We start from the raw sequence: 9,463 nt of genomic DNA on the forward strand, positions 1-9,463 counted from the left end.
GGATGTCCCCTCCCCCACCACACCCACTTGCCCCCTCCTTCACAGCTATTCCAGGAGCACAGGGAGGGTGCTGAAAGCCGGGTGCAACTGGCTTCGTTGGCGTTTCCGGAAAATGGTCTCTCCAGGCAGGGAGGGCCTAACCCATGTTCCCAGCAGGGTTGTCTGGCTGGGGGGGGGGGTCTGCGCCTCGCCCCTGTGCCCCCAAGTTCTTGGCTCCCCCCCACCACAGCCTTTCTTGCCTGGGGGGCCTCTGGCTGCCGCCCGCCCGCCTCAGGGTGTGAGATTTCACAGTGGCGTTCTCCTTGCCAGCTTGTGTCTCACGTAGGGGATGTTTCCATTTTTACAGCAGCAAGCAGAGATTCCAAGCGCCTCAGCCACAGCCGGAGCACGGCAGCCCCCGGGGAGCTGCTGCCACGTCAGGTGCTTTGTGGGGAGCGGGCTGCTCTGCCAGCCACGGCCCTAATTGCTGTCACTCAGGGAGCCGGCTCTAGCCTGGGGCGGTGTAGCGTGATGGGGACCTCACGGGTAGGCAAGAGCCAGAGGAAGGGTCTCCGGGGCAGGCACAGCTGCTGGGGGACTCAGGTCCTGCGTCCATGCCTGCTGGCAGCGCCACGCATAGAGACTCCGTGGTGGTCCCGGGGCAGGAGCTTTGCTTTGTGGGACACACATCACGTGGGGTGGGTTGGAATCAGCCCAGGCGGGTTGGAATCCTGGCATTGCTTCCACCGGCCTCGTGGCCCTGGCTCAGATCCCGACCCTGCTAGCCTGTCCTGGGGCTGCTGTGAAGAGTGACCGAGGTGGCTGGCTGTGGGTTGAGGTGGCTCTGCTGTCATTGCCGTTACTCGACTCTGTTCTGTGGCCGAATATTACCTGCAGACTCTGGCCAGCATCCCCAGGGGTGGGAGGGACACACCGTCCTCCGGCACCTCTTGTCCTTGCTTGGGGTTGTCTCCCAGGAACCGCTGGAGTACAACAAGGACTGTTAGGAAGATTTTCTCAGAAATATCTGCTGCCCCGGTCACAGCAGGTCTGTGAGTTGACGTCCAAAGATCTTCATGAGCCACTGTGAACTCCACTCTGCCCCCGGGGCTTAGAAGGGAAAAGGACAGAAAAGGGGCAAATGGCATGCTCTGTAGTTTACAAACAGAATGATAAGAATTCTTAGGGAACCGGAGGAGGATTTGGCTTTACTGTCATCTAAGCTGTGCACTTTGAAAGAGTAGGGTGTTGTTTGGCCCATCACATAGGCGGCTGGGGCAGGGGATATCGCAATCATGAAGGGGCATTACTGACCCTGAATCCCTGGGGGCATCATCAGCACTGCAGTCCTGCAGGGAATGGGGCAGGAGCTGAGGGCAAGGGTGGCAGTCAGTCCTGGCCCAGGGGGAGGCAGCTGGGCAGGGAGGAGCTTTGCTGGGCTGTGCCTCCACCTGCCCCATGCCTGACCACTGGGATGCCTCTGCAGGCTCCAGGCAAGGAGGAAAGGGTAAACTGAGTCACAGAGGGGCCAAGGTGGGCACAGGCTGTGGTTGGCATGAAGAGGAGTGTCCAGCTGGGCCCTGCACCATCTATATGTAGGGAATGGGGGCGCCTGGGTGGCTCAGTCGGTTGAGCGTCCGACTTCGACTCAGGTCATGATTTCACAGCTCGTGAGTTCGAGCCCCGCGTCGGACTCTGTGCTGACAGCTCAGAGCCTGGAGTCTGCTTTGGATTCTGTGTCTCCCTCTCTCTCTGCCCCTAACCCACTCGCATTCTGTCTCTGTCTCTCTCAAAAATAAATAAACGTTAAAAACATTTTTTTATATGCAGGGAATGATGGAGATCAGGATTGCCTGGCTTTGGCAGGTTCTGGGGGCCCAGATCCTAGGTGCCAGGGGCCCTGATGGGGCATTACCTGTGCCGTCCACTTGTAAGGCAAGAGGAGTGTCTTGGTGCTCACAGCAGCATCTGTGAGTTTTGACACATGATAAGGTAGGTGCAGAGGGGTCCACACACATGGGACTGGGGCCTGAGGGGATGGTGCCTGCCCCAGGTTGCCCAACAGCCCACAATGGCTATGGAACTGAGTCTGGGGGCAACTGGGTACAAATCCAACCTCTCGAGTGGAGCAGCCCTGCTGTCTGGGGCCACACTGCCCTCCCAGTCTTGGTACCCTGCCAGGGTCATGTGCGTGCAATTTCTGGATTTCCTGTCATTAAACCCACCTCCAGCCACCCTTGTCTTCATGGGGAAGGGATCCTGCCATAGATATTGAACCTCACCATGGATTCTGGCGCTTGTTGGGGGCTCCAAGAGTTGGGAGTTCCTCTGAGGCCCCATAGAAAATTCTGACTCCTTGGTCAAGGCCTGCAACACCCAAGTCTGTTTCCACTAATAAAATGGCACCTAATCTCCACGTGGGGGAGAAGACGGTGCTTCTCCAGGCTTCTAGCCTCTTCCTGTCTTGTGTCTCTGTCCTTAGCAGGCAAGCGGTTCATCTGGGGATCTGGGACCTGCTTCGCTGGTGGGCGGGGCTTCTGTCATCCAAGGTGAGTGCCCTGTCTTGCCCTCTTTCAGACACAGGAAATGCCTGTCTTTTCCTAAGTAATAGAATCCATACTTGAGTGCTTCCCAGGGCCCACCTACCTCTGCCTGCTCCTGACACTCTGAGCTTGGACTTCAGTGTGGGGTTGAGAGGTGTCCTGCACCCCGGCCCTGGGCATGAGTGCCTTGCCAATGTGGTGCTGTTTTGGCCTCAGTCCATTTAAGAATCAGTTCCCACAATGTTCTGAATATATAATGACATGAGGACTTGGGGGCAGAGCTTCTCCAGAGAATAGTCCTTGGGGGCAGCCACCGTAGTTTGATTGTCTACATACACGTGCACACAGGCTCACATGCATGCACATACATGTATACATATAAGTGTATACAAGCACACACTGGTGCGCAGGAGTGCATGCACAAACACACACACACACACACACACAAGTGGAGTTCATGGCAGGGAGGCCAGATGAGAAACAGTGGCTAGCAAGGGCCCAGGAAAGCAAGGCCTGGTGGCAGGGTGGGGCTAAGGCTTGGACCTTCCCTTGTACCTGATGGGGGGGTCTCTTTGGAGGAAGTGAGCCAGTGGGGCCAGGATTTGGCATCTGAGCTGGGGATTTGAATCCCAGCTCAGGGCCACAGGTGTTAGACAAGTCCTTCCAACTGGCACATGGGATCCTACTATCCAGGGTGCAGGAGACACAGAGGAGGTACATCAGGCCTGTGGGATGTTGTGTCCAGTGTAGTGGGCCACCCCCTTGCACCACGGTCATGGGCTGACCAAAGGACCCATGAGCCCTGGAGGGACAGTCTATGTAGATGAACCTTGCCTGGGCATGGGAGTACACTCATGCCCAGCAGTGCCATGGGTCGAGTGCTGCTGACCACAGCAAGCCCTGGGCTGCAGACTCAAGAGCTCCTCCAAGAGTCAGTCCCCAAAGCCCTTAAGATGCTGCACTGCGACTCCAGGCTCCTCTGCTTGTCTACCCAGCAATCCTATGGGTGGCCAGTCACTGGGGCCTCTCCTGTGCCCACCAGGCCCATGGACACCGTCCAGCTCCCAGAGGGCTACCTGACAGCAGGAGGAGCCTGGGCCCCGCTCTCCTGGTTGAAAGAGCCCCAGGCTCCTCCTACTTGGCCTTCTCCTGCTTGGCCTCCCCGCACTGTGCTGGCTGTGCTGCAGGAGCATCTTCCGAGGTCCCTGAGGCCCCTCACAGGGACTGACTACCGAGAGAAGAGCTCTGAGGTGTTCCCAGGGGGCGGGTGGGGTGTCACGTGCAGGGAATAGCAGCTTGATTCTCACTGTCCCCTGGTCTATACTGCCCACTCACACCCCAAACCTGTGGCTCACACCCAGCTCTAGCCCACATGCTACCATGTCCCTGACCCTGGGCCATGGGAGTCCTCCACATCCTCGATCTCAGCCCATTGGGGTTTTGGGCCCCCCAGCCCAGTGCAGTATCCTTTGCTGTCAAACTCAAGCTCCCACCCAACAACCTGGGGTAAGGGCAGAGGTGGGTGGGGGCAGGGAAACACACTATGTCTTCTCCTGCGCTCTCCACATGAATTCACGGGGTGCACCCCCCCCAACCCTGCTCTGCATCCACCCTGCACCCCAGCCCTCAGCCCCTCCTGGCCCTAGTGCTCCTGAAAACCATGAAACACGGCTTTCATTGACACCCGTCAGCTCTGCCTCAGCCGCTCCTGCGCCATCCTGCCTGTCACCATTGCTGAGACGGATTCTCCTTCCTGTCAGCCCAGGATGAGGAGGCCCCCAGGGAAATTGAGGCTGTGTAGCTTCCCTGGTAACCACTTTACTCAGCCTTCCATGTCCTTGGCCTCAGAAGTGCCCTCCGTGCTAGACAGAGGTGCCAGGGTTCAGGGCGGAAGGACTGAACCTGGCAGAGTGGCTGGGTCCCCCCCCCCCCCAGTATGATGGGCGGTCCTGCTCAGGGTGAGGCCACAGTCATGGTGGCTCTGGGCTCAGGGTCCCACCACAGACTGCACCCCCACTGCACAGATGCCTCTGCCCAGCAGAGCTCCCGGCACCCTCCCGGCACCCCTGCACGCCCACTGTGCCCCTGTGCACCCCCAAGACTCACCACCCGCCCCTGGTGACCCCCCCTCCACTGTCCCTGTTGTCATGAACTGCCTGCTTGAAATCCAGGTTTTATTATTATTCAGCTATGCCGAAGCCAACAGAGCAGGAGACAACTGTCATTGAGAAGATAGTTGGTTACTCACAGATCCTAAAAGGAGGGGGCATACCGTGCTCCAGGGGGCCACCGGGAAGGGTAGGTCAGCGGCAGAGTGGGAGAGGGATACTGGGGGCAGGAGCCTTTATTGTGGTTTCTGAGGGAAAGCTACAGGGAAGCAGTCTTAGGACTGGTTAGTTTGAGTGATTTCAGCACCGGGGCCATAGGGGCTATCCCTGGTTGTCTGGCACACGGGCCTGGGTGATCTGGACAGGTAGGCAGTGGCTCAGAGTGTGGGAGCCACGCAAGAGGTGGTTGGGAGTGGACTCTGGATTGATTAGTTTGTCTATGAAATGTGTGCTCGGGGATGAGTTGTTTGCGCTCTAGGGATTGGCTAACCTTGGGAGGGACAGTCCCTTCAGGGGCGGTCAGAACCTGAGATGTCAAAGCATCAGTACACAGAAAATAAAAGGCCTGGTTAACGCTGTACCTGCTGGGAAGGCCCAGGGCAATGGGGATGGTTCCTCGCGGGAGCTGACGCCTGGAGCCCCCTGTCTGCTGAGGAACCCAGTACGCTGAGGGCCCACCCTCCATGCCTGTCCCACTGAGCCATTCAGGCCTGTCACCCTCTAGAGTCACTGGGGCCTAGAGACCTGCCTGAGTGGGGGTGGGCAGAGCCCCCTTCCTAGGTCGTGTCTCTCCTGGCTGCCCATCTTCCCATGGTTGTTGTGACCGTTCGTTACAGTTTTTATTTGGGTAAAATTTGGGAGTAAGAGAAGAAGGAGCCATCCCCTCTGGAGGGGACATCTCAGACATGGGACATTTTCTGCTTCCTGCTCTGTCTGTGTCCCCCGAGAATGTCCCTCTACCACTGTGACCTGGAACCCAGCTCCTCCGAATGTAGGTCCTCGCTTGTCTTCCTGCTTCCCTCTCGACACGACCTGCATGAACTCCTTCGCTGACTCTGCTGAGGCTGCGCAGGTGGTACTCCATTGCTTTGTCCCCATCCGAGGACATCTGCCTTCTAGAAGGACAATGTGAGACACTGACATCATTCATGACTGGTGCCGTGTCTTGCTTCAGTCATCCAGTTTTATGGGCCCTGTTTTATGCTCTTTTCCTCCTCTTCCTTTTTTTTAACTAAAATGATCCATTTATTGAGTTAAAGATTGCATATTCAGGACATTCACTCGGTAGGTGATTCTGCATAGTAAATCTAGAATGAACCAGAGACCTATTTTTATGTATTTAAAAAAATTCAGTGGCATATAGACCTATAATGTTGGGGCGAGGGGGGTTGGAGGGGAAACATTCTTTTTTTTTTTCTTTAATGTGGTAAAATACGTGTAGCATAAAATTTACCGTCTTAATCATTTTTAAGCGTACAGTTCAGTGGCATTAAGCATACTCACATTGTTGTGCATCCGCCCCCACCATCCACCTCCAGTACTTTTCATCTTCTTAAACTGAAGCTCTGTCCCCATTAAACACAACTCCTACCCCCTCCGCCAGCCCCTGGCACCCCCATCTGCTTTCTGTCTCTATGAATCTGATGGCTGCAGGGACCTCACATAAGTGGACTCCTACAGTACTTGTCCTTTTGTGACTGGCCTATTTCACCCCTCTGCTTTATACCTTTTTGCTGCCTGGCATTTTGGCTTTCTGTGTTCTGCAGCAATGGGTGGTCAGGTGGATAGATGTCCTGCTCTTAATTCTCAGGGCTTGAGTCCTGGTTTTCACAAATACACTTTACCCTCTGGTTCTCCAATTATCAAGTACCTCTGATGAAACAATTCTTGTCGCTTCCTAACGTGCAGAGCCTGGAAGAGGCATCTCAGACAGCTCCGTACCCCTCCAACCCATTCCCTGAGTTATTAGAACATCAGTATTGGCTCCATCAGTGTGTGCTCCCACGGCCCCAAGAGTACCCAGGCTCTGATGTGACCCCCCCACCCCCACCCCACCGCCCCAGGGCCCAGGGAACTGTTTCAGGACAGTGTGAGTGGAGACTTCGTGGCTCCTAGGATGGCCTCAGGACCACAGGGATGAGCTGGCCCTGGGACACAGGAACTCAGGACCCAGAGTGCCTAGGAGACCCCTCCAAGCCCCTGTTGCCACTTCCCTACATGGTCAACCTTTCTGAGTGGCTGATCCCTAAGCTGGACCTGTGGCCCTCGTAGTGCCAGGCTTGTACCTCCTGACTTCGCTCCAGGGAGAAAGGGGGTCCACCTCCTGCTTCCACCTGAAAAATTCCAAGAAGGCATCTTGAAGAGCTGGCTTGAGTCATGCAACTTTCCCTGCACCCAATCACTGTGATGTGGCTAGGAGGGGGAGGTACCGGGACTGGCCTGGCCTGGGCCTAGAGCCCACGCTGATGCCTGGGGTGTCAACATCCCAACAACATTGTATCCTGCAGAGCCGCCAGCCTCACTGGGAGTTGGGCTCCAAGATGAGAGTGGACAGCCTGACCTGCAGCCTTGTGGTGGCTTGAACCTGGGCTCTGTGTTTCCAGTTGGAGGAACCAAGGTCCGGGTCGGGGACAGACTCACTGGGGTCACACAGCGAGCTGTGTCAAGTCAGAGTGTGATTGGGTGCCACTCACTATACTGCAACACCTCTTCAGGGAAACATTCCTGGCTTGGCCTAGCTGGGCCTGGGGTGGTCAGCACCGGATGTCACACTATGAAGGGGAGACGCTCCCCCTATGCATCTGTCTCCAGTGTCCAGAATAGGACAAGTGCTTGGTGCAGTTACTGGGTTCAGTGGGCGTATCTCATGACCCGGATGTTTGTGGAGTTAATGATTATAGGTTAATGTTTGTGGCTGGGTGAAGGCCAAAGAGAGACAGGGGAGAGAGCCCAGCCACATGCCAGTTCTCCTGGGTCCCTGCTGATTTCTTCACACACTGACCCCTTTCTGCCTCCCTCCCCAAGTCTCTGTGCCACACAAGCAGGGCCCGGACATGCTTTTTTCAGCTGGGACCCGCTCATGTGTGGGATGGGCCTGGCCTCCACTTTACCATTAGCGACCAGACCGGGGACCCCGAACCACATGGACCCCCTAGCCTGCAGGATGGGGCCAGGCCCCGGGCATCTTACTGTTGATGGGCCTGGAGTCTCCTCATTACAGGCAACACAACATCTATTTTGTAAATTATGAACCTTTATAAGTGTTTGCAGAGGCCTGGCGAGATTTTGGCATGTACAGTTGACTATTTGAGGGTGGAGGGGGCCGTGTGGAAACGACAAGTATTATAAATGGGAACCCGCTGAAAACACCCCGTTAGGGAGATTTACTCCGATCCTTAAATATTGGAGATTAATTTTTTGAAAACATCTATAAAATAAGAGATTTATACCTAAAACAATAACGTACACTGTGACAGGATGGGATTAGAGTCAATTTATTTGTGTATTAGTCAAAAACCCAATTTCATATATTGTGCAGAAAAATTAAAACCCTTTCTGCATTTTATTACAAATTATGCATTCTCCATATATGGAGATAAATAATTGATAGCATTACAAATACTTAATCTAGAAAATATTTATTAGGAACAGACAACTCATTTTTCACATGTTTCATGGAGGACAATATTGCACACTTTAAAAAATTAATGATGACTTCTTGCAAGAAAAAAATGTCTACGTCCTAATTCCTTTGTTTAGCATCATGGTTTAGCTAAGGAAACGCGGCTGGGGAGCAAGACAGGGGCATGGGGTCGAGATGTCCACTCCGTGATATTGGCCACGGATGGACTGAGGGACTCTGGCATCCTGGCACTCAGAGCCTCAAGCCTGGGAAGTGTTAACCTATTGTTTTTCTGCTGCTGCCCACACTGCTTGGTTTGTAATTTAAAAATAAGTGTTTCTGACTTACTCTCTGAGAAAGCAGCAAGCATTTGAGGATGGACTTGCAGAGCTAAGGCATCAACGCTTCGCCGGTCTCGGCCCAGAGAATCACAGAGTTTAATTATCCAGGCCCCCAGCTCGGGTCCCAGGCTCAGCAACAGAAGGAAGAAGGCCTCATGGATGGTGGGAAGCAGGTGCTTCCCTGGGGCCAGTGACCTCACATCCTCGCCTCCCAGAACAGATGACCTGCCTCTCATCACGTGCTACCCCTGCAATGGGAGCTCCCAGCCTCCACCTGAACTCCACCTGGGGCCCATCTTACCCTGGGCTCCATCCTGCCCCATGTCAGACCTCGTACCACCCACCCATCACCCCATCCCAGGTCTGTGACAGGGGATGAGAGGCAGCAGGAGAGCTGTGTGCCCTCACCCATGACCGCTGTCCTCTGTCACCACTGTGCACTTTGGAGGTTGCACTGGCACAAGGTGGGAGCTGATGGTGGTGCCGGGCAGGTCCTTGATGCCCCTGGGCCAGTCCGCCCCAGGGAGCACTAGGGATTGAATAAATATCTGCCGTGTTTATTAAAAAATAAATTTGGTAAGTAACGGAAGTGTTGTTTCTATACATAGAAAAAAGGTTTAAAATAAAAACCAAAACAGTTTCAAAGGCGCCATGGCATTAATTATTCATCTCTTGCTAATGAAAACATGCCTTTGCAGGCGACACAGTAACCCCCCCCTCCACCCCGCCATGGAGGTCTAGGGGCTCCTTGATAAGCCTTGCCTGAGGGTGGTGGGGGGGTTGGGTGCCTCAGATGATAGACCTCTGTGTGGCAGAGCCTTTGGGGCTAGGGCTCGTGGCTCTGAGCTTTAGTGTCCCCTTGTGTAAAAT

At 54.8% G+C, this 9,463-nt stretch overlaps 1 long non-coding RNA gene across 1 annotated transcript; it reads left to right on the top strand.

Moving 5' to 3' along the window:
- Positions 1-1,816: 1,816 nt before the first annotated feature.
- On the top strand, positions 1,817-9,230 carry LOC121023295 (uncharacterized). The gene is made up of 3 exons (XR_005787338.1): positions 1,817-1,971; positions 2,462-2,528; positions 8,613-9,230. It is a non-coding gene; the product is annotated as an uncharacterized LOC121023295 (long non-coding RNA).
- Positions 9,231-9,463: the final 233 nt, after the last annotated feature.

This window comes from Herpailurus yagouaroundi, unplaced genomic scaffold (genome assembly GCF_014898765.1).
Source record: "Herpailurus yagouaroundi ecotype Mexico unplaced genomic scaffold, PumYag 545, whole genome shotgun sequence".
NCBI classification, from domain to species: Eukaryota; Metazoa; Chordata; class Mammalia; order Carnivora; family Felidae; genus Herpailurus; species Herpailurus yagouaroundi.